A 9,531-nucleotide genomic window follows, 5' to 3' on the forward strand; every position below is an offset into this window, starting at 1 on the left:
CCACAATCACACCATAGAGCATGTGCCCAAACCAGACACCCCCATTCCCTCCCCCCAGATCCAGGCTCAGACCTCACAGAGAGCGTTCTGCAAAATGGCCGCTTTCAGTACAAACACCCTACTATCGACCACCCACACACTCCCCTCAACAAAGGCTGCTTCACCCATTGTTCCCAAGCCTCTCCGGGCTCTTCTTGGCCCTGCTTGCCTCCTGCAGCTCCAGGTCCGACCCAGGCCCCAGGTCCGACCCAGGCCCAGATCGACCCATCGCTTCCCTCCGCTCCAAAGTTCCATCCTCACCAACATAAACTTTGCCAGGAGACGAGCCCCTCAACGGGCCCCTGGCCCTAATGGGCATGGGCGCCCTCCCTGCTCTGGAGGCAGACCTATCTCCATACTCGGCCCCTAAAATTCAACAGCTTGGCCACCACTGCTCGCAGAAGAGCACCGACCAGCGGCAGCCTTCCCGGGATCCTGTGCGCCCTTTCGACAGGACGTCAGTGAACAGGCACGCCAGATAAAGCTCCATGCTAGGGCACTCCTCCCCATTCTGCTATCCCCACGATTCTGATGTATGTTCGACGCGAGCACTCTGCTGCATCCTCTGCTTTTACTTCAAGAGCTCTAGTGGCCGCGGCTAGTGCCTCCAACCACGCCTGCAGCCCCGTCACTGCATCTTCCACTTCACCGACCCGGTTCTCCCCTTCAATCACCCTCTCCTCATCTTCCTGAGGTCTGCCCTGACCAGCATATCATCCATTGCCACTGACTGGATCTTCCCCTCCAGAGACACTCTGGAGTCCTGAAACTCGTTCATCAAGTCTGCCTCCTCCAGGGGGACCTGTTTTAGTCCCTCTTTGGCCCCCTGCATCCTGGGCTTGGGCACCCTGTTCTTCCCACCTAAACACTGTTCCAACTTCTGTTGCCCCTTCACCATCTTACCGGTGGACACTGTAACAGCCTCCTTAGCACAACTTGGGCCCCTACGCCTCAACCAGGGAAGCAGTACCCCCAGCCGGCTTCCCCGAATGCCTCACTCCAATTGTGCCCTTGGCGTCTCCTCCCTCAGCATCGAAGGTGCAGACACAATGGAACTACCCACCAGTCTGCCCACCTCCTCTTGCCTAATCCAAGAGGTGAGGAGGGGAACTGTCCTCTACCACCTCGCCTTACTGCCGCACTCCGTAAATGGCTGCACCCTTGTGTCTCCTGCAAGTCAGTCTCCGGCAACTGCCACGTGTGTTTTCACTGCTGCCAGACCCTCCAAGTTAGCCCCTCTGCCTCCAACACAGAGAAGAGAGAGTCCACAGCCTCCAATTCCTACAGTGACCTCTTTGTGTGTGGCTGACACTGTACCATACATGCCAACCCTCCCGATTTAGGTGGGAGACACCCGATTTTTCTGTGAAAAATGTTGCTATCTTTCATGTTCTCCCACCTAAAATAATCCCAGCTCCAATTAATTCCAATGGGAAACTTTATGTCTCTCCCGATTTTGCGGACGAAATCTCCCTCCCAGGTGCCTCAGTGTTGGCATGATGTATGCTGTACTCCCCTGCCTCTAACAACAGGGCCCTGCTAGCTGATCTCATCTGGCCCATACACCAGGGCACACCTCTTCACGGGCCTCCGCCACAACAGCACAGAGCAGCCATTACTCCGCCTCAGTGCGAGCCGGGACTGGAGCCCTCCCGCTCCACCCTGAGTGCACCAGCAGTGTCTTCTTCTGGGCCAGCTCACCCCCAACACCTCCACTCCCGGGGCACCTGCCAGAAGGAGACTCCCTCTCTACTCTTCCCCACGGCCACAGTTTGCCACGCCTGCCCACCGGAGCAGAAGTCTCCCGCCTCAGGCGGCGATCCCGAACCCCGTCTCCCCCTCACCTCTGAGGGGCGGTTACAGCAGCACGGACCCTCCGCTGCTAGCCCGCTCCTGGTCCATAGCTGGAAGAATAGGCCACCCCCGAGTTGAGGCTGAACCGGGGCACCGCGGCTCCCAGGAATTGCACAGAGTGTGGAGGACACTTTCCAACCCTGATAACTTTGCGTCGGTTACTTACGGGACCAGGATTTTCGGAGCGGCCTCCATTCACTGAACGAGACACCGCCATCTTCGCCGATCTCTCTAGCGCCCCTCCCTCTTCAAAGATTAATTCAATATCATTGATGTATGTGTTATGTTTTTCTAATGTAGTTTACAGTCACTGCACAAACTTTAAAGATTTACAACCAAAACGTTACGTTACTTGAAGTTTAATTTTGACCTTATGAAAATAGGACCACTCATATTTTTGCAGTACTTTTAATTTTATATGAGTCATTGATGAGCAAATGGCATAAATATTTTTTTCAAACTAAGAAATAATTTTGTTCATTAACTTATGTGGGATCCATTCCCTTTTCTAAGTGCAACACTGTTCTTGTACAGCGAGGACAAAGTGTCCCACGGATTCTAGGTGGACATCACTGCTGACACCTTACTTTTAGAATGATAAATAATTTGATATCAAAATCTTTAAGAGACATTACTAAATAAGTATGCAGTCGGCTTCTACCCTTTCCTTGGGACGCTAGGCCCAGAAGCCATCCAAAAATGACAAGGCACCAAGTCAAGCTGATCAGGCATAGAGTTGTCCCCCCATAAAGATCAGAATGAGACGGATAAAATGCATGGGAGAGTAGCTAAAGAAACCCACCAAGTTGTTAACACCAGCCACTAGTTTGGGGTGTAAGAGAAACTCAAGCAATCCAGTCCCTAGGAGGAAACCCCTAATAGGACCAACTCCCCCTTTGACCCAGGCCCCGGGAAGCATGAAATGCGGCCCGTTGGAGGGCCTAGGAGTTTAGGCGCGGGGTGGGGGTGTAGATGGCGCGAAAGCCATAGGGAGGGGCGGCGGGTCGGTGCCACCGAAACAAAAGGCACCAGGAAGGGTGCGAAAGTTAGCAGCAGGGGGCCAGGGAAAGCCTGGCCCCCAGGGGAAAGACAAAGGGGCTATGGGGTATAAGAGGGGGTAGGAAATGTATGCCAGGCACAAACCAGGTAAGGAGCCTACCTCTGCGGGTAAGCTCCTACATGACCTGGACAGAGGGAAGCTTTTTGCTCTTGCGGGCTCAATAAGTTTCTGTCTGGACGTTCGCTCACACGGGCTTACTCCAGGCTAATCACTTCGTTTTCCCAACAACATACGCGCTTACCTTTGGGTGCGTTTGGAATCCGGAGGTCAGCGGAGAAGAAGGAGACAGCTAGCCTGTCGGAGGAACGGAGCCGCAGTGAACATCCAACGCGGGCACGGAGCAGGAGGACGGGTCGAGAAGAGAAAGAAGGACGCGCGGTGGAATCCAGCTGCAACACACCGAGCGAAGGCATAACGGCAGAAGAAGGAGCCCGGCCGGTCGCGGTAAGCGGAGAGACTGCAACGGCAGGGGGCGCGGCCGTATAAACAAACGAACGAGGACCCAAAGCAACTTAAAGGGGAAGGCAGCGAATTAAGAGAGAGCGGCAGAGGACGAACCCTTAAAGGGGAAGGGGGCAATTCAAGGCGCAATACAAGCCCGGGAGAGAAGCATGTTGGCAATAGTGGGCGGAGCCTAAAAGGCGAGAGACAAAACAAAAAGGAAAATCATTAAAGGAACAGGCAGAAATTGCTGTAGGCGCAGACAACAACACACAAAGCGCCCAGTAAGAAGCACAAGGGACAAGTGCAAACGTTACAAAACCAGCATCAAGGAGGGGGAAGGAAGATAACCTGGCAGACACAAGGCAGGCAACAAGGAGGATGGCAGAAGGAAGGCACAGAGGGCCCAAGAATTCAGTGACTGGGCAAGGAAAGCAGAGAAGGAGTACGGAGCACAGTGGGTGCTGGATGTGATGGGAAAGGAAGAGAGGGCTAGGGCATCGTCGCCTTTGCTGTTCATAGAGCCCAGCAGCAGTGAAGGGGAGGAGGAATCATCCCAAGGGCAGAAAAGAAAGAGGGAAGAACAGATGAGACCCCAGCCACAACCAGAAACTTCGAGGAAGAAGAAGAGGAAGGAGAAAAACAAAGGTACTGTAAACAAAAATGTGGGGGAGAAAATTGTTGAAATGTTGAAAACTTGTGTCACGGGTAAGGGTAAGTCGCCCATAACCAGTGACAGAAGAGGCAAGGGAAATAAAGGACGGAAAGGGGACCAAGGGGATGGGTCGTCAGAAGAAATGAGCAGCGATGAGGAGGAAAAGGATCACTTGAAAGCATGGGTAAAATGGAGGGGGGTGGTAAGCAAGGGGAAGCGTAAGGTTGCTGGGGGAACAGGGAAGGAACCAATGGAGGCTCTGGTCCCGGCACCACAAGGAGCACTAGCAATAACAGTGCCAAGCCAGGTGGCACCAACCCCTCTACAGCAAATAACATAATTGGGAGCTACAACAGTGCCAGTGGCAGGGAATCTTCCCCAAGGGTGCGTACCACCACAGGCGGTAGGAACAACAGGAGAGGGCCCAACCATGACAAAATATGGCAGGCTATCAATGGGCAAAGATGCGCAGGGAAGGGCAATGAAGGCAATGGCATGGTATATTAGCGATAAAGTAAAAGAAAAAATATGGAGGAAGGAATTGATTGACATATATACATTACTTGATTGCCAGAAAAGAGGGCTAGATGTACCTCCAGAGGACATAAAAGAGGATGAGAAAGGTTTGCTAAAAAAGGGGCCAGTGACAAGAAACTTTGACAATTGGATAGAGGCGTTTAGTGTTATGTCCTCAATAATACTGCAAAAATTCCCCGAGGATGGGGCATCTCTAGTCTCATACCAACAAAGAGTATTAAAAGTGCACGCAGCATTCGGGGGGGATGCTTGGCAGGAATATGATTACGAATTCAGGAAGGAGATTGACTGCTTCCCAGATATGGGCTGGGACGAGGAGAACTACAACCTATACATATTTAATGTATTAAAAGAAAAATGGGGAAACAAGGAAAGAAGCACAGGGGGGCAACAGAGGAGGCAGTATTGGCAGAGCGAGTATAGATCAGACTACACATACAACAATAGAAAATATGAGTACAGCTATGACAGGACAAGGGATCAGAATTTTCAGAGCAGAAACTATGGGTCACAGAGGTGATGGCAGAGCAGTCTGGCCCCAACCACACAAGGGGGAGGCAAATGGGACCACAGGAAGGGCACGAACAGAGCAGGGGCAATGCAGGAATTTTGAGAAGGGAGTACCATGCAGCTGGGGATGGAAGTGCAAGTTCAGCCACAAGTGTGAGAGATGTAAGGGGGACCACAGCAGCTCCAAATGCACAAGACGAGCAGCAACGGGCGGCAGGAACAACGAGAAAAGGAATTAGGGGCTGGAACGAGAAGGGAGCCACGCCAGTGAGAATTGACAGGATGGGGAGGTGGCTCCAGCAGTACCCAGACCAGGAGGCAGCGAACATTATCAGACAGGGCTTTTTAGAGGGTTTTCACATACCTTTTAGAGGCCAGGGAACACAGGTAATTCCAAAATATCTAAAATCAGCCACGGAAAACAAAGAAATAGTGACAAAGGAAATCCTAAAAGAGGTAGAGTTGGGTAGGATAGGGGGACCTTTTCCCACAATGCCATTTGGAGAGTTCATATGTTCTCCACTGGGCCTGGTACCAAAAAAGGAAAAGGGGGAATACAGGCTAATCCACCATTTATCATACCCCCCAGGGGCATCGGTGAACGAGGGGATTTCTCAAAGTGAAGCAACAGTTACCTACTCTGACTTCCAGGAGGTGGTAGAACTAGTGAGGAAGGCAGCAAAGGGGGCATGGATGGCAAAGGCAGACATCAAATCAACATTCAGATTATTGCCAGTTAACAGCGAGTCACAAAGGTGGTTGGGAATGGAATGGGAGGGCAAGTACTTTATAGACAGATGCCTCCCAATGGGGTGCGCCATTTCATGCGCATACTTCGAAAGGGTAAGCTCATTGCTGCAATGGCCCGTCACAAAAGAAATGGGGGAAGCAGGGATAGTGCACTACCTGGACGATTTTTTGTTCGTAGGGGAAAAGGGGTCGGGACTATGCAAAGCAACCCTGGCCAAATTTGTTGAAATAACTAGGGACTGGGGTTTCCCTCTAGCAGAAGAAAAAACGACAGGCCCCACCCAGATGATTCAATTCCTAGGGATAGAGATTGATTCAAGCAAAGGGGTATGCAGGATAGCAAAGGATGAGGTCAGAGAAGTGCTCAAAACATTGATAGAGCTGAAAGGAAGGAACAAAGCAACCGTGAGAAAACTACAAACACTTGCGGTAAAGTAACATTTTGCTGGGAAAGTCATACCACAAGGGAGGGTATTCCAGAGAAGCATTGAGCTCAGGACAAGGGGGGCCACGGAAGGACACCACAGAGTGAGATTAGGGGGGCATCAAAAAGGACATAGATGTTTGGGCAGGTTTTCTAAGCAAGTTTAACGGTTCAATCATCTGGCACACACCGATAAACAATGAAGAAAGAAGGGTACTATTCACAGATGCAGCAGGAGGACTGGGTTTTGGCGCAATCTTGGGCAAGGGTTGGTGTGCAGAGGAATGGCCAGAAGCATGGCATGAGGCAGGGTGGACAAAAAACATAACGCTTTTAGAGCTCTTTCCGATATGGGTAGCATTATGTGCATGGTGAGAGGAGCTCAGAGACAAAGAGGTAACAGCCTGGTCTGACAATATGGCAGTGGTGCACGTACTGAACAAAGGAAGCACAGCTTGCCCGTTAGTGTTACAGCTAATGCGGGCCATCACAGGGGAATGTCTGCATAGAAATACAAACATAAGGGCGAGACACATAGCGGGAGAGGTAAATATGGTGGCTGATGCCTTGTCTCGTTTTCAATGGGAAAAAATTCAGGGAGCTGAGCCCCGACGCCGACAAGGAGAAAACGTCCACGCCAGCCAAGGCATGGGTCCCGCTGAAAGAAATGGAAAAGAAAGCACGGTTGGCCAAAAGGTCGACTCAAAAGAAATTAGAAAGGAAAGCACGGTTGGCCAAAAGGTCGACTCAGCAAACAGCAAAACACCACAGGAAAGAGAACGGGTCATCGACAAATTGACCAGGAACGCCCTAACATACAAGACGGGTAAGCAATATGAAAAACATGTGAAAGAGGTATTAATGGAAACAGGAGCAAGTAATGTGGGGGATATATCAACTGAAAAAATGTGTGAATTTTTGGAGAAGGCATTTGCCAAAGGTAAAAGGAAAACCTGGGCGGTGGCGCATTTGGCCGCAGTGGCATACACCACGAAGGCGGCAGGAATGGGGGATCCAACAAACAGCCCTAGAATAAAATATGCGTTAAAAGGTTGGGCAAAATTGGAAGGAAAAAAAACAGACAGCAGAAGGCTGGTAAATTTTGGGAAGTTGGTAATGTTGCTGAAAGTGTTGGAAAAGACGTGCTCTAGCGAATATGAAACAGCTTTGTTCAGGGCAGCATTTGTGCTTGCATACTATGGGGCGTTTAGGGTAGGGGAACTGGTGGCCCGTAACACAGGGGCAGGGAATGGCCTGGCGTTAAGGGATATTAGCGTTGGAAGCAAAGGCATGTCAATAATGTTAAGAAAATCAAAGACGGACCAGGCGGGTAAAGGGAGAGGAATAGACCTAAACTGCATAAAAAAAAAGACCACTGTCCCAGATGCATAACCCAAAAATTCCTAAATATCAGACCAAAGGTGGAAGGGCAGCTGCTGATACACAGAGACGGCAGGGCACTCAGCAGGTACCAATTCCAGGCAGTATTAAAGCAGTCAGTGGCCAAAGCAGGTTGGGACCCAGCCAATTTCGGAACACACTCTTTCAGGATGGGGGCAGCCACGTCAGCATGGGCAGGGGCCTGGGAGTGGAAGGGGTGAAGAAGATCGGGGGGTGGAAGTCACAATGTTTTAAAAGATACATAAGGGAGGAACTGATATGAGCATTTCTCTCCCCATTTCCCACAGAGGCGGGCCCATACAAATCGGCGTGGATAGTGGGGCACTCTTTCGTGACCATGGCAGGCAGGTGGCTGGAAGAAGTAGAACAAGGACTGCATTTCAAAAACACAATCACAGCATGGTGGGGCACCCCGGGGATGCATTGGGAAGACATCCACGACAGGCTGTCGGACCTAATAGGTTTCAGGGACCCTCCTGAGTACCTGATTATACACCTCGGAGGAAATGACTTGGTGAGCACAAACGGGGGAATTTCAGAGGAAAATCTGCGGGTCCCTGAACAGCATAGCCCACTGTTGGTGGAAAACTGAAATCTTTATGTCGGAAGTAATACCAAGGAGGGTCTGGCATGGGGCACAGAGAAGACATGCCATTGAGATAGCCAGGAAAAAGCTGAACAAATCAGTAGAAAAATACTGCAGAAGCACAGGGCTCCATTTTTTGAGGCAGGGTTTATACCAGAATAATCCTGACATGTTTCATCAGGATGGGGTGCACCTATCAGCAAAAGGAATGGGGGTATTTACAGAGAACATTTTTAGGGCCCTCAAGGATCGGGGCTGTAGGTAGAGGGCTTTTGGGGGGGACCTGAGGGGGTGGTGGGAACACCCCCACAGGTGTGGCAGCATGTGCCCAGGGACGGAGGCCCAAGGAGGACAAGAACTTGGAACAAGCCTTGGGCAAATCCGGAACTGGTCACAGTGTGCCCAAAAGCTGATAACAATGTATTGTTTGCTTATGTAAGTTATTTTCTGTAAGAAAATAAAAATGCCTACGGCCTATGATATTTCCACAAATACAACTAGTCTGTGCTATCATTGCTTACTCAGGGTGTTGGGAGGGGGAGCAAAGGGAGCCCACACTACTCAGCCTATGACCCAGGCCCCGGGACGCATGAAATGCAGCCCGTTGGAGGGCCTGGGAGTTAGGCGCGGGGTGGGGGTGTAGATGGCGCGAAAGCCATAGGGAGGGGCGGCGGGGTCGGCGCCACCGAACCAAAAGGCACCAAGAAGGGAGGAAACGGCACCTGGGAAAGGTGCGAAAGTTAGCAGCAGGGGGCCAGGGAAAGCCCGGCCCCCAGGGGAAAGACAAAGGGGCTATGGGGTGTAAGAGGGGGTAGGAAATGTATCCCAGGCACAAACCAGGTAAGGAGCCTACCTCTGCGGGTAAGCTCCTACAGGACCTGGACAGAGGGAAGCTTTTTGCCACCCATCCCACCCTGCAAAAAGATAACAGAAAAGAAGGAAAGGAAAAGAAGACAGAACGCTGAGTACTTTCTTCGTACACGGTCAAAAGGAAAGTAACGGAAAAGAAGGAAAGGGAAAGAAGACGGAACGCCGAGTACTTTCTTCGTACACGGTCCAAAGCAAGTCGTAGGCGGCATGTGCCCAGGGACGGAGGCCCAAGGTGGACAAGAACTCGGAACAAGCCTTGGGCAAATCCGGAACTGATCACAGTGTGCCCAAAAGCTGATAACAATGTATTGTTTGCTTATGTAAGTTATTTTCTGTAAGAAAATAAAAATGCCTACGGCCTGTGATATTTCCACAAATACAACTAGTCTGTGCTATCATTGCTT

The 9,531-nt window shown here is 50.9% G+C and overlaps 1 protein-coding gene across 2 annotated transcripts in view; it reads right to left on the minus strand.

Annotated features, from left to right (window-relative positions):
* LOC138527502 (uncharacterized) overlaps nucleotides 1-2,164 on the minus strand; it is a 260,309-nt gene extending 258,145 nt beyond the window's left edge. The window contains exon 1 of one of the 2 annotated variants that reach the window (XM_069638745.1): nucleotides 1,884-2,086. The gene's annotated coding sequence lies outside the window, so the exon portion shown is untranslated. Of the gene's footprint in view, nucleotides 1-1,883 lie in introns of both variants that reach the window. The other variant, XM_069638744.1, reaches the window with a different exon arrangement.
* Between the last annotated feature and the right edge of the window lie 7,367 nt (nucleotides 2,165-9,531).

The sequence above is a fragment of the Ambystoma mexicanum genome, chromosome 14, assembly GCF_040938575.1.
Source record: "Ambystoma mexicanum isolate Mex_15411 chromosome 14, UKY_AmexF1_1, whole genome shotgun sequence".
Lineage (NCBI taxonomy): Eukaryota > Metazoa > Chordata > Amphibia > Caudata > Ambystomatidae > Ambystoma > Ambystoma mexicanum.